The following is a 13,552-nucleotide window of genomic DNA, read 5'->3' on the forward strand; positions in this document are numbered from 1 at the left end:
ACAGGGCGCCTCAGAGCACCCCATAGCACCGTGGTTCCGTGGGTATCTCCAGATTGGACATACCCACCACTAAAAATCTCAGACAAACCTCCACACCCTGATACCACCAATGAAGTCCACCTCCACACCAAACAACAATGCTAATGTTTCCCAGGGAATCAGGTTTCATCACTCTTGCCTTTAAAATGACCTCAAGGTATGTTTTTTCCATCTCATCCATTGGAATCTTGTTGTTTCTATTATTGATTGATCATTACCAATCCTTCCTTTCCATTTTCATACCCTGTCAATACCCTTCTTCAATTAAAAATTAGATAAATTAGAAGAAAAAAACATCTCTTTTCATCATGACTGATTCCAATACTAGAAACTACACCCAAGCTACTCTACAAGTCAGGTCTTCAAATAAACTTGTTCCACCTTCTGCATCATCTACTGGGTCACTTCAATCATGCAACCCGGTCCGCACTCAACCAGGATTTGTGATACAGCCACACGGCTCGCGCCTTCCCGTCTACTCACCTAGTCATGATCCATTGCCTGGCCAAGTTGCTGAAGATCCTACCAATCAAGACTATGAAGACATATCAGATACATCCTTTATTGTTTCTCAATTGGTTCCAGTATCTGTTTGACCAAATCCAAAGAGAATACTTTCCAAGGTAACTAGTTGTACTTTTGGAAAAGGTAAACATAAAAGTGTGATTTCTTGCAATGTCTCCGATTCTTTGCAAGCCTGATTGGCCCCTGTGACAAAGAAAACAAATGGTGAAGTCACACAAGTAAGGGAATTGATACTTAAATCTTCCTCTCAACTTTCCTCTTCCACTATTCTGACATTGATTTTGGTATTCTTCTTTTCCAGGAATATAATGTTCCAAGTGGTTTTAATATCAACCAAGATTTGGATGTTGAAGTCATTGAGTCCCCAGCAGTTAGGTGTGCCCATTTTGGCCTAGTTTCCAAAATCTTGTAATACTTCAAGGCTCCTGTCCATGTGAAAGGCAAGGTAAGTACTATAATTTCTATCTACCTCTATCCTTTTCTGTGATCAATATCATGATCTATTACTGAACATCCCAATTCTTCATTATCAATTTATATAGACCAGTGATGATCCTCAGTGTTTTGGGTGTTGTTACTGTTGTGATTACTTCACATGCAGCAAGTGGAGTCACTATAGTTTGTACTCCCACTGGATGGGGCAAAGGACCATTCTGCATGGCCAAAACAACACCTTGCAATACGCAAAGGGCACAACCTACCTCAAAGCTGGAAGCAGAAACAAGACAACACGGTTTGAATTACCAGTTCAAACTCTAAATCAACACTTGACTTGTAACTTTCTCAATCTTCCTTCAGTGTTGAGCTCTTAAACACTGTATTAGTTATCTGGATCTTATGCCAAACTTTACCTTTTGCCTGATTCAACAACCCACCACTTTGAGCTGCTTTCAAATTGTCAAATTGGTCTGCCAACTTGCAAGACACCACCTGGGCAACTGACACAGCCAAAGGTATCTATTTGGAGCTCTCATATTTGGTTATCAATATGATCAAAAAGAATCACCTTTCTTTACACTGTGTTGTATTCATGATAGATATTTTCATTTTACAGTCAAATAAGAGCAAATTTGGTCTAATCTACAAAGTTTGGACCACCAAAGGTTGCTGCAAGGCGTTCATAGGGGTCTTGGTCACCTGTCATTACACAAAATATGATATTTTCTGGGCGGAAAATATAAATACTGACATAGTAAAATTTTGAGCAGTGAGGAAGAGAAAGAAAAATACAAAAAAATATGCAAATTGTTCCCATGACAGAGACCTTAAACATGAGTATTTTTTTGTATTTTTGGTGTGAACATTGCACCATGTAAATATCCATGTGGCACGTCAACATGCACACACGGAGAGTTTTGAAATAAAACTCCAAGTCTTTTGGTCGAATTTAGACTGAGATTGTTGTTGAGAACCCTTTGTGCTTTGTGATTTGTTCAAAGGATTTGCAGAATCCTTTGTTGTCAGCAGGGGTCAACTGACTTTCAACCTCCCAGGTGATAAGGGGAAGATGTGCTTGTTGTGGCACCTCTTCGATGGGTTGTTACAGAGTCTAAGGAAAGTCTTTCGTGTGTGCACGTCGACGTGCTACAAGGATATTTACATGGTATTGTTGATTTTATTAACAAAAAACCTCCGGGATCACCAGATTACAACCTGTAACAGATATTGGAATTTGGCTAATGGGTGACAAGGGGATAATTTGAATTCTACAATCCTTTGTATCTTTTGCAATTCTTGACTAAAACACTTGGCAATCAGTTCTTTAGAAATCTATAGACATCATCTAAATGTTTTGTCAATGCATTAAATTTGTATCTCTGCTGCAAAAATAGTCATTCATCTTTGGAGCTATTTCATATATAGCCACATAGATGATTTTTGGAATTAGAAACAAATTTTCCGTCTCAATGAAAGATATATCCACAGAGTTCAGCCTTCAAATGAGCTACCAATGAAGTGCTTTTGCCCAGGATTGAAAAAGATATAAGGGATTGTGGAATTCACATTAACCCCTTGTAATGTCACCCATTAGCCAGATTCCAATATCTGTTACAGGTTGTAATCTGGTGATCCCAAAGGTTTTTTGTTAGTATGATCAACAATTTCCACACTAAAAATACAAAAAATACTCATGTTGAAGGTCTCTGTCATGGGAACAATTTGCATATTTTTTTGTATTTTTCTTTCTCTTTCTCACTGCTTGATATTTTTGTGTGTCAGTATTTATATTTTCTGCCCAGAAAATATTCTGTTTGGTGTAGTGTTTATCAATGATTACTGGAAGTTCCAGTCACATCATCTAACCCTCAAGTTGGTTACATGGCATCATGCAGGACGCCTCCTTGATCAGCCAGTCAGGAGATTCTTGGTCTCAAACGGACTTTGTGGAAAGATAAGTTCTCTTCTCCTTTTTTTTCTCACCTTGTTTCCTTTGTCTCTTTCTGGCTATCATCATTGTTTTTTTAACCATGATCCATATCTCAGACAACCGACTTGGCCTGCTCAAATAACATCATGGCTCACAAACCTTTGGAGATGTTCAGGGAAGCCAATGAAATTGTGGATTGGGACCCAACTAACCAGGTGAAATGCTATACCCACAAGGTGGATCTTGTTGTTAAAGCAGGTCTCAAGTCACTTGGGATGTAAGCTGGCCACATCAAACCAACAACCCAACCCAGAGTCATCTTACCTACACCTACTGTGACCCTGGAAGACGGTGAAGAAGACTGTGTGTTGGATTTTTCCAAAGACAAGCAGGACAACAACAGCAATTCATTTCAATTTCCAGAAGTAGGCAGTGATTCTGAGGATAATGCTGCAGATGGAGACTCCTATTATGAAGACAATCTTGCTCTCTCTGATGTGGCTTGTGTGGTCTGTAAATTATGTTTCCTTTTTTATTTGACTCTTTTTAGTTTCTCCAAGCACTGTAATGACTTGCTTTACATTCATTGCTCATTATATGCAAAACTGTTCAATGGACTATATACTCACAGCTGAGCACGACACCAGGAATTCACTGCAAAGGCAATACAGATGGATCATAATGGTCAATCCCCAATCTCTGGATGGGGAGTCCAATGGAATATTGAAGCCAATTACCTCAAACGTTTCAGAAATGCACATGATGTAGGTCCTACCATCACCTCCCTCTCTCCTATCTTGATCTTGTCAATGAACCACACTATCTTATCTTCCAGGTTGTCAATGCTATTCTCCTTGCCAATCAAAAAACTCAATATTTCCAAAGTATATACATCAGTCCCAAGGAACAGGACTCTATTGAGATATTAGTCTCTACACTTCAGGTATTGTATTTTCCTTTTCTCCTTCCCTTTTTGATCTACCTGCTAACTTGATAGGATCCCTTTTCAGATTTCTTTGTACGCTGCTAAACAGATGGAAGGCAACAAAGCGGCCAGCTATATAATTCTTGCTGAATACTCATGGGTTCTGCACAAAAAGGACTCTCCTGTCTTGGCAACCCTTGCTCGCGATTATCTTGCAGTATCTGGTACCTCCTGCCTGTGTGAGAGGACCTTTACGTCTGCAGCCAACATAGCAGTGCCTGGATGTGTTTCATTAACTGCAAGAACAATCAGCAAGCTGGTCAGTGTACGGGAATGGCTCAAGTCTGGTATCACATTATCAGGTATATATGCTGATGCATGGGCCTATGTCTTGGCCTTTCAAGCTCAACAATCTAAGGGCAAGAAGTGATATGAAACAAATGACTCCTCTTTTTTTGCTCTGTTGTGTTTTTCTTTCTTTGTCAATAATTTTGTGTGAGAGAAGTTTTTCTTTTTTTCTTTTTTCTTTAATCAACAAAAATTCAAACAACTGTTTTCTTTCTCTCCTTTCTCTCCTTTGTCAGACCTTCATACACATTATATTTGCAGTGTATGAAACAAATGACTCCTCTTTTTTTGCTCTGTTGTGTTTTTCTTTCTTTGTCAATAATTTTGTGTGAGAGAAGTTTTTCTTTTTTTCTTTTTTCTTTAATCAACAAAAATTCAAACAACTGTTTTCTTTCTCTCCTTTCTCTCCTTTGTCAGACCTTCATCCCCACTCTGATGTTCCTTATGATACATGTAATTGGATATGGCTTAAGAACATAACTACTGCACTCACTGCAAACATCATTCAACTTCCCCAAGTGGGCAGGAAAAAATGATTGGGAGTATGATTTTTCATAAAATGACCTATCACTCCACACCTGAGCCATAAGGATCACACTACATATGTGTCGCAGGCTCAGTGAATAGGTGGTTATCATGTACATACAGTTCTGCTGAGTTATCTGCTCATCAGGATAAGTTATTCATATGTGATACATGCTGTAACTTTTTTTAGATTGACAAAAGCATTCAAAAGATTGGCTACATACACTGACTCAACGTTTTGGTGTAATCTCATCAACTTGACTGCATGTAACACCCTCTCTGTTAATAAGAAAGAGCTTCAACAATATTGCCTGAGCAGCTACAGAATTATATGTAGTGTATTTTTGGGACAATTTTTTCAGAGTCAATAAAGTTACATGTGGTATAACATGTGATTTATTTATTCTGATGGGCCAAAATGAGCAGACATGTATGTACATGATAGACAAATATTGACTTAGCTTGCTGCACATATGTAGTGTGGGTGTTATGGCTCAGGTGTGCAGTATTGGATCCTTTTATGACAAACTGTACTAACAATCATGTTCCTCTTTTAACTTGGGGAAGTTGAATGATGTTCACAGTGACTTTTAGGCACTCTCCCTCATGGGATTTTGTCATAGCGGAGCGGAGCGATTTGAAATGTGCACCGCTCACAGACTTCATAGCACCTTTGAAGAATTAGCTTAGCAAGCGGTGCTTTATTCATAGCGCTATATTGCCCCCCTTGTGATTTTTGAAGATATAGCAGAGCACCAGTGGTGTTGCTATGGCTTCCGCTGCCTGATGTCATCTGACTCTGGTATGTTTATGGGATTTACACCCTTGTTGTGGGCCTTCGTGTCACCTCAATTGTCACCTCCTTGATCACCACCACAAATTTTTCTACCATTTTCCTCCTCTTCTTTTTCCAACCTCTGTTCTGTTCTGTTCTGTTTGACTTAATTTGCTGATTTTACAGGCTTGATCCTGGCTGTCGTCCTAATGCCACTAAGGATGCTTTTGTTATCCTGGCATCTCCTTCTGCAAGTCTAATTGAAGTATGATGACAGAGCTATATTTGGGTTATCTTATCTCTGATTTATTCTTAAGATCATTACTCATCTTATATCTCATTCTTACTCACTATTAGTAATCTTGTATATGAGCAATGATGTCATCTGCTGTGAGTACTACATTATGCTGTGACCTCATTTAAGTGTAGTATTGGTATAAATAGAACAAGTCTTTTTGTAATGAGCGTACGCGTGATCCTTATACCGTGTTATGCTACTACTGAGTAGAGCAGACCTTTTCATCTCTGTTGTCGTAGTATGCTTAGACCTCACACTGCAATCTAGTTACTACGCTATTAGCACCTTCTCGCTCTCTCCTCAGTCCCTGTTGCGCCGTTGGGTCATAACATATTGCAGTGTCTCTTTACCTGCAACGGACGACTGAACGGGATCTCGAATCGGAAACCAAAATCGAAGATCTAATTGAAAGACAAAATTAGATTAGAGTTAATTGATTGGAACCTTATCTTAGGAAGCAAGTAGAAGAACAGAATATCACAACCTTAAACCAAAGAAATAAACGCAAAACGGCGAACTTCACATCCCCCGCAGAAGAACAAGATTCAGATCACTCTATTGAAATTGAAGCTGTATCGGCGCAAGAATCAAACTCAGACAAGTCCGAAACTATGGCTGACCTTGCAGCAAACCTCGCGAACATTCTTCAACAACTTACGAACTTAAATACTAAGTTGGACGAAGAGACTGCCGAACGTAAGGCTACCCAAGAGGAGTTAGCCGCTCTTAAACTCCAATTGAATAGCCAACCCCAACCGCCACCGCAACCTGCCCCTGCCGCCCAACAATCATCAACCCAATCAGACGTGAACATGAGGGAGCCACTCACGGCTGCAGATTTCAAATCGTTGATTGGATCCACCCGAGGTCCTAAAGTAGGCACGCCGGACAAATTTGATGGTACAAAAGGAGACCCCGCCGAGGCTTTTGTAAATCAAGTCGGGTTATACTTAATGGCCAATACTCATTCATTCCCTGACGACAAGACCAAGATCATTTTCACCTTATCTTACTTGACCGGCAAAGCCAATCAATGGGCTGCCCCTTTCTACAAACGATTACTACGACCTCATGCCGACGAAGAACCGCTTACTTGGGAAAGTTTTGCCGCTACATTCGAAGCTACTTATTTCGACTCTGACCGTCAAAACCGGGCTCAACGCGACCTTTGTGCTTTACAACAAACGGGTTCGGTGGCAGAGTACACAACTAAATTCATGGCATTGGCAGCTAGAACTGGGTGGGGTGACATGGAGCATATAAGTCATTATAAGATTGGATTGAAACAGGAAGTGCGGGTTAACATGATATTACGAAAATTTGGATCATTACCGGAAATCACCGCCTATGCACTTGCGATCGACAACGAGCTTCACCCGGGATCTAATCGTACAAGCAACCGACCTACCATCACCGTACCAGCCCAAACTCGAGACCCAGACGCCATTGATCTGTCTAGTGCTCGATTTTCAGTTTCAAAGGAGGAGATGGCAAGGCGTAATGAGAAAGGTTTATGTTTTAAATGTGGAAAGGGTAGACACAGAGCAGCTGATTGTGGAAAGAAAGATGAAAGAGGAAACTGGATTAGAAGTGGAGGGGGATACTCAAGAATTGCAGAATTAGAAGCTCAAATTGAAGAATTGAAGGGGAAAGGGAGGGCTGACGAGTCAAAAAATGGAGGAACTCGGGACTGATAGATGTGCCTATCCCGAGTAAGGAGGAGGAGATCATTGGAATTGGAGCTGTGACTTATTTGAAACGTAATGCACGCGATCCACGCTTTTTTCTGACGTTACCTGTGTCCCAATCCCAACCCTACTCCTGTGCCACATCCTTCCGACCAAATGCCCTTTGCCTTCTTGATTGCGGAGCCACGCATGAGGCGGTAAGCGAAGAGTTTATCAAGAAGCATAACATCAAGACCATCAAGTTGAAATCACCATGCACCGTAAGTGCATTCGACGGTCAAAGCAAGAGCTTAACTGAAGAAGCCTACATCACCATCAACGACGACCCATCACCAACTCGATTCATCGTTACTCAATTGAAGAATTCCTACGACATGCTACTAGGAATGCCGTGGTTTCGAATGAATGGAGACCAAATCAATTGGAAGTCAGGAACATTCAAACCAACATCACTCGCCAGCATTGCAACTGCGGAAGCAGTTTTGTTACTACCGACAACACCCCCTGACGACGACTTGGACAGGAGGGAAGCTAGGAATAGTAGCGAGGGGGTATGTCTTGGAGCTCATGTTAGCAAAGAGACACTAATACCCCCGCAATGTGAGTCCTTTTCAAACTTTACTCACCATGCTTCAGAATCAGCTGGCAAGCTTTTACATCCCATACAACAGTTGGAAAATACCACTACCGAAACGACGCAAAAAGCGGATACCTTGAATGCAGCTGCTGTAGCAATTTCTTCCATACCGATAACACCCTCCGAACCAAGAGAAGACGAGAGGGAAGCTAGGATATGTGAAGAGGGGGTATGTCTTGGAGCTCATGTTAGCAAAGAGGCACTAATACCCCCGCAATGTGAGTTCGATACAAGTTCATCTACCATTTCCCCCGAAGCAGCTGGCAAGTGTGATTATCTCCAAAATAGATCACAGCCCCCAAACTCTCGAACGAACCTGTGCTCAGCTAAAGCCTCATGGTCGACGGCGGCAAAGATCGCGGCGGAGGGACATGAAGACCTCAGCAAGAAACCGGTGTAGAACTAAAAGCTCAACAAGAGCTTTACAGAGCTTAAAGAGGGATAATCTACTAATATAACTAACTAGTAGAAGTTGTCTAAGACTGCCTCTTTGAAAGAATCAACACGGGGTTTTGCTGAATTCTTTGGGATAAGGCACCAGAGAAATATGTTCTCAATACTCAATTCAAGTATTATTCCCGTGAGTTTTAGAAATAAAGAAATCTCAACACTATTGTAGTGTTATTCCAATTTGAAGACAACAAAACACAATTTTAATTACTAGCAAGCAACAATCAGTTTGATTGTTATTCCAAATGAAGACTTGTAGTCTTATCACACGTAAAGAAATCTCTCCTTTGATGTAAAGGGGCAATTTAGTGAACTTAGTACTGGTAAAGTAATTTAATAATGATTAAAAACACTCTAACAAAAGTATAAGATGAGTAAAAAGGGGAACAAAGGCCCGTAAAATCCTTAACAATAGTATATAACCTTCCAACAACCTTCAACAATGGTCAACAACCTCCAAAAAACCCTGAAAAACCGTCAAAATCAACAGAGTATCCTCCAATGTAATCATATGATGTCATAAATATTGTTATTTGTAATGATTCAAGGCGTGAATTTGATCAATTGATGTAAATAAATGATGAACAGATCTTCTTATGATGAATACAGGTGATTTTTTCCTAATATTCATAGCTGAAATCCATTTTTGGAATTACAAATGTTTTGAAATGTTTTGTAAAGTTGTTCAATTTTTGATTACTATAGCTCATTTGATAGCCCTTGTGATACTGATCATTTATCACCCCCATATGACCTATTTCTGATGTGTGATGAATAAGTTATTGAGCTGTAAAGATTGCAAAAATAAAGTTTTGTCATGTAAATGTCACATGTAACCTCCAAATTCGAAATTCACTCCAGTTTCTTTGTTGCCTTATAACTTTTTTACTACTCCTCCGCTACTAATGATTTAAAGGTTGTACATTATGAAACCAATGATTCTGCGTCGAATGAACTATTACACACTCAATTCTGACAAGTTTTACCATATGTAATTAACTGAAAACTCCCATTTTTGATGAATTTTGACTATTTTCACGTCTAATAATGATTTTCCTTCTATCAAAAGATCATTCCACAGCACTCCAATCAATCACACAGCATTAAAATCCTTCTGAAAAACTCTTGGCGCAATCAATCCATCAATGACATCACTACACAGGAATTAATACCATAGTACCTTTCTTCGAAATTTCCCTTTTCTTGAATAACTTCACACCTCCCTTATCAATCCTCATGATTAAAGTTGCTGATGACTAATGTGATCCTGCTCTTTCACAATAAAACCTTCCTGAACCAATATCTCTTCTAATAATAAGCTAAAAACCATTTTCCAAACTTTCATACCCATATTTTCGAATTTTTCTTCAACTTTCTTAATATTCTTCTTATTCTTTCATTCTTTTCATAACAGTTTCCATTCATAAAGATCCAAACTAAATGTTCTTCTTCCTCAAATCTCCTCTTACTAATTCTCCTAATTTGATTTTTCACTCTTCTACTATTTTTATTGATCTTTTCGAATTTTTCTTTACTCTTAAATGTTCTTATCAATTGCTTATGTAGATATATGATTTGAAAGATAATGAAATGAAGATTATAAATCAACTTTGATAGCCTTGATTACTAATAACTTCAATAATAATAGTGCCTTTGACCAAAAACTCGAATTTTCACATAATTTTTAAATTTTTTGCTTAAGTAGAGATCTTGCTCACCACACCGGTCGAGGAACTTGTACCAACAAGGTATCATAAATACATCAACATTTTTACCAAGTCTAAAGCGCAAGGACTTCCACCAAGACGCAAATACGATTTTAAGGTAACTCTTGTACCAGGCGCCACTCCTCAAGCCGGTAAGATAATACCATTGTCACCAGCAGAAAATGAGGTTCTTGACAAGATGGTGAATGAGGGACTGGCCAATGGAACCATCCGGCGTACTAAATCACCGTGGGCCGCCCCAGTCCTATTCACGGGCAAAAAGGACGGTAACTAGCGACCCTGTTTTGACTACCGACGTCTGAATGCTCTGACAGTGAAGAACAGGTACCCATTGCCGCTGACAATGGACCTAGTCGACAACTTGCTTAACTCAAAAAGATTCACAAAGTTGGACTTACGTAATGCTTACGGTAACATTAGAGTGGACGAAGAAAGTGAAGACGTGCTGGCATTCATTTGTAAATCTGGACAATTTGCGCCACTGACAATGCCATTTGGCCCTACAGGCGCTGTGGGATGTTTTCAGTATTTAATCCAGGATATACTACTGGGTCAAATAGGTAAAGACGTCGAAGCCTTCATCGACGACATTATGATTCACACTAAAGATGGGGTAGACCACGAGCACGCGGTGGAAACTGTACTTGAAATCCTTAGCCAACACTCCTTATGGTTGAAACCAGAGAAATGTGAGTTCTCGAGGTCAGAGGTTGAATATTTAGGCTTGATTATTTCCGAGAATAAAATTCGAATGGACCCTGCGAAAGTCAAGGCGGTAACAGATTGGCCTCAACCTAAAAACACCACGGAAGTACTATGATTTGTTGGGTTCTCGAATTTTTACAGACGCTTCATTGATCAATTTTCGAAGATGGCAAGACCCTTACATGATTTAACTCGCAAAGACACCGTGTTCAGCTGGAATGAAGAACGTCAAGCAGCTTTCGACGACCTCAAGAAAGCTTTCACATCCGCGCCTGTACTCAAGATCGCCAACCCGTATCAACCATTCATTCTTGAATGCGACTGCTCCGACTTTGCGCTGGGAGCTGTCCTGTCGCAGAAGGGGAACGATGGGGAGATCCACCCAATAGCTTACCTGTCACAATCTCTTATTCCAGCGGAGCGGAATTATGAAATTTTCGACAAAGAGCTGCTAGCTCTCGTGGCCTCCTTTAAGGAGTGGCGTCAGTACCTCGAGGGAAATCCTCATAGACTAGATGTGATTGTCTACACTGATCACAAAAATTTAGAGAGCTTTATGACAACTAAACAGCTCACAAGGCGACAGGCTCGGTGGGCGGAAACACTTGGCTGTTTCGATTTCGTCATCAAGTTTATACCTGGTAGACACTCCACCAAGCCAGATGCTCTTTCTCGACGCCCCGACCTGGAGCCATTGAAGGATGAGAAGCTTACCTTTGGGCAACTACTCAGACCGGACAACATCACCGCTGGCACCTTTGCTGAAGTCGACGCTTTCAACGCACAATTCGACGACGACACCACGGTAGAGCATGTCAAAGCAGCTGAGTGGTTTCAAATTGATGTTATGGGTATCGACGCTGAAGCCAATGAGATAGAGGAGGAACAAGTGGAACTCAATTCCAACAGTGACTTAGTATCCGAAATACGTAGTTTAACTCAATCTGACAAGAACTTATGCGAAATAATTGAAGCTGTCTCGAACCCCGTTTCAATCAAGATGAAAGAAGCCTTGGCGGAGTACCAGCTGAACGACAGAGTGCTGTACAAGGGAGGAAGGGTGGTAGTACCTGATAACAAAGAACTCAAAACTAACCTACTTCGCACTTATCACGACAGTAAACTCGCGGGTCATCCAGGACGAAACAAGACACTTATGTTGGTGAAGCGGAAGTATACATGGCCGGGAATGAAATTATTCATTAATAAATATGTCGACGGGTGTACTTTATGTCAAAGAGTTAAACCATCGCTGATGAAGCCCTTTGGGTCTCTCCAACCTTTACCAATACCCGCAGGTCCTTGGACAGATATCAGTTATGATTTAATAACAGGACTTCCGGTATCTCAAGGGAAAGACAGCATCTTAACTGTAATCGACAGACTCACCAAAATGGCACACTTTGTACCATGCAAAGAAACGGACGGAGCGGAGCAACTGGCTGATACAATGATGAGAGAAGTGTGCAGGTTACACGGTACTCCGAAAACTATTGTCTCTGATAGAGGTAGTGTTTTTGTCTCAAAAATCACCTCTCAGCTCAACAAAAGATTAGGTGTCAAGTTACTTCCATCCACGGCTTATCACCCACGCACCGATGGACAGTCTGAAATTGCAAACAAGGTGGTCGAGCAGTATTTACGACACTTTGTATCCTATCACCAAGACGATTGGGTGGACTTATTGCCTCCAGCGGAGTTTGCTTACAATAACAGCACGCACACTTCTACAGGTATCTCACCGTTCAAGGCGAACTACGGCTACGACTTGAGCCTGGGTCCAATACCTTCTGAGGAACAATGCGTGCCGGCGGTCGAGGAGCGACTAAAGAGGTTGGCTGAAGTGCAAATCAAACTCCAATCATGCATAGAAGGCGCCCAGGAGTCCATGAAACACCAATTCGACAAGGGAGTATGTGCAACCCCTACGTGGAAGGTAGGAGAGAAAGTGTGGCTGAGCAGTCGAAATATCTCAACTACAAGGCCTAGTCCTAAGTTGGATCACCGGTGGTTGGGACCATTTAGTATTGTCAAACAGATTTCTCTTTCTGCTTATAAATTAAAATTACCGCTGACAATGAAAGGAGTCCACCCTGTTTTTCACGTATCAGTCTTGAGGAAATTCGAACCAGATGGCATCAAATCAAGAAGAGTCACACCACCACCGCCAATTCAAATTCAAGGAGAGCAAGAATGGGAGATAGATTCAATTTTGGACTGTAGAAAGAGGTATAACAAATTAGAGTATTTAATTAGCTGGAAGGGGTATGGAAAAGAAGATGACTCGTGGGAACCGGAGGCAAATTTGAAAAACGCTCAAGAATTGATAAGGTTATTTCATCAAAGGTTTCCATCAGCAGCTAATAACTACAAGAGGTCACGGAGAAAGTGAGAGTGGGTCAAGCTTTTTCCCACTGAGTACTTTAACGCTGACCCGGGGGAAGAAGGCAGGACAGCAAGAGGAGTCTGGGCCTTAAAGGGGGAATACTGTAATGAGCGTACGCGTGATCCTTATACCGCGTTATGCTACTACTGAGTAGAG

The sequence above is a fragment of the Melampsora larici-populina genome (genome assembly GCF_000204055.1).
Source record: "Melampsora larici-populina 98AG31 unplaced genomic scaffold MELLAscaffold_19, whole genome shotgun sequence".
NCBI lineage: Eukaryota > Fungi > Basidiomycota > Pucciniomycetes > Pucciniales > Melampsoraceae > Melampsora > Melampsora laricis-populina.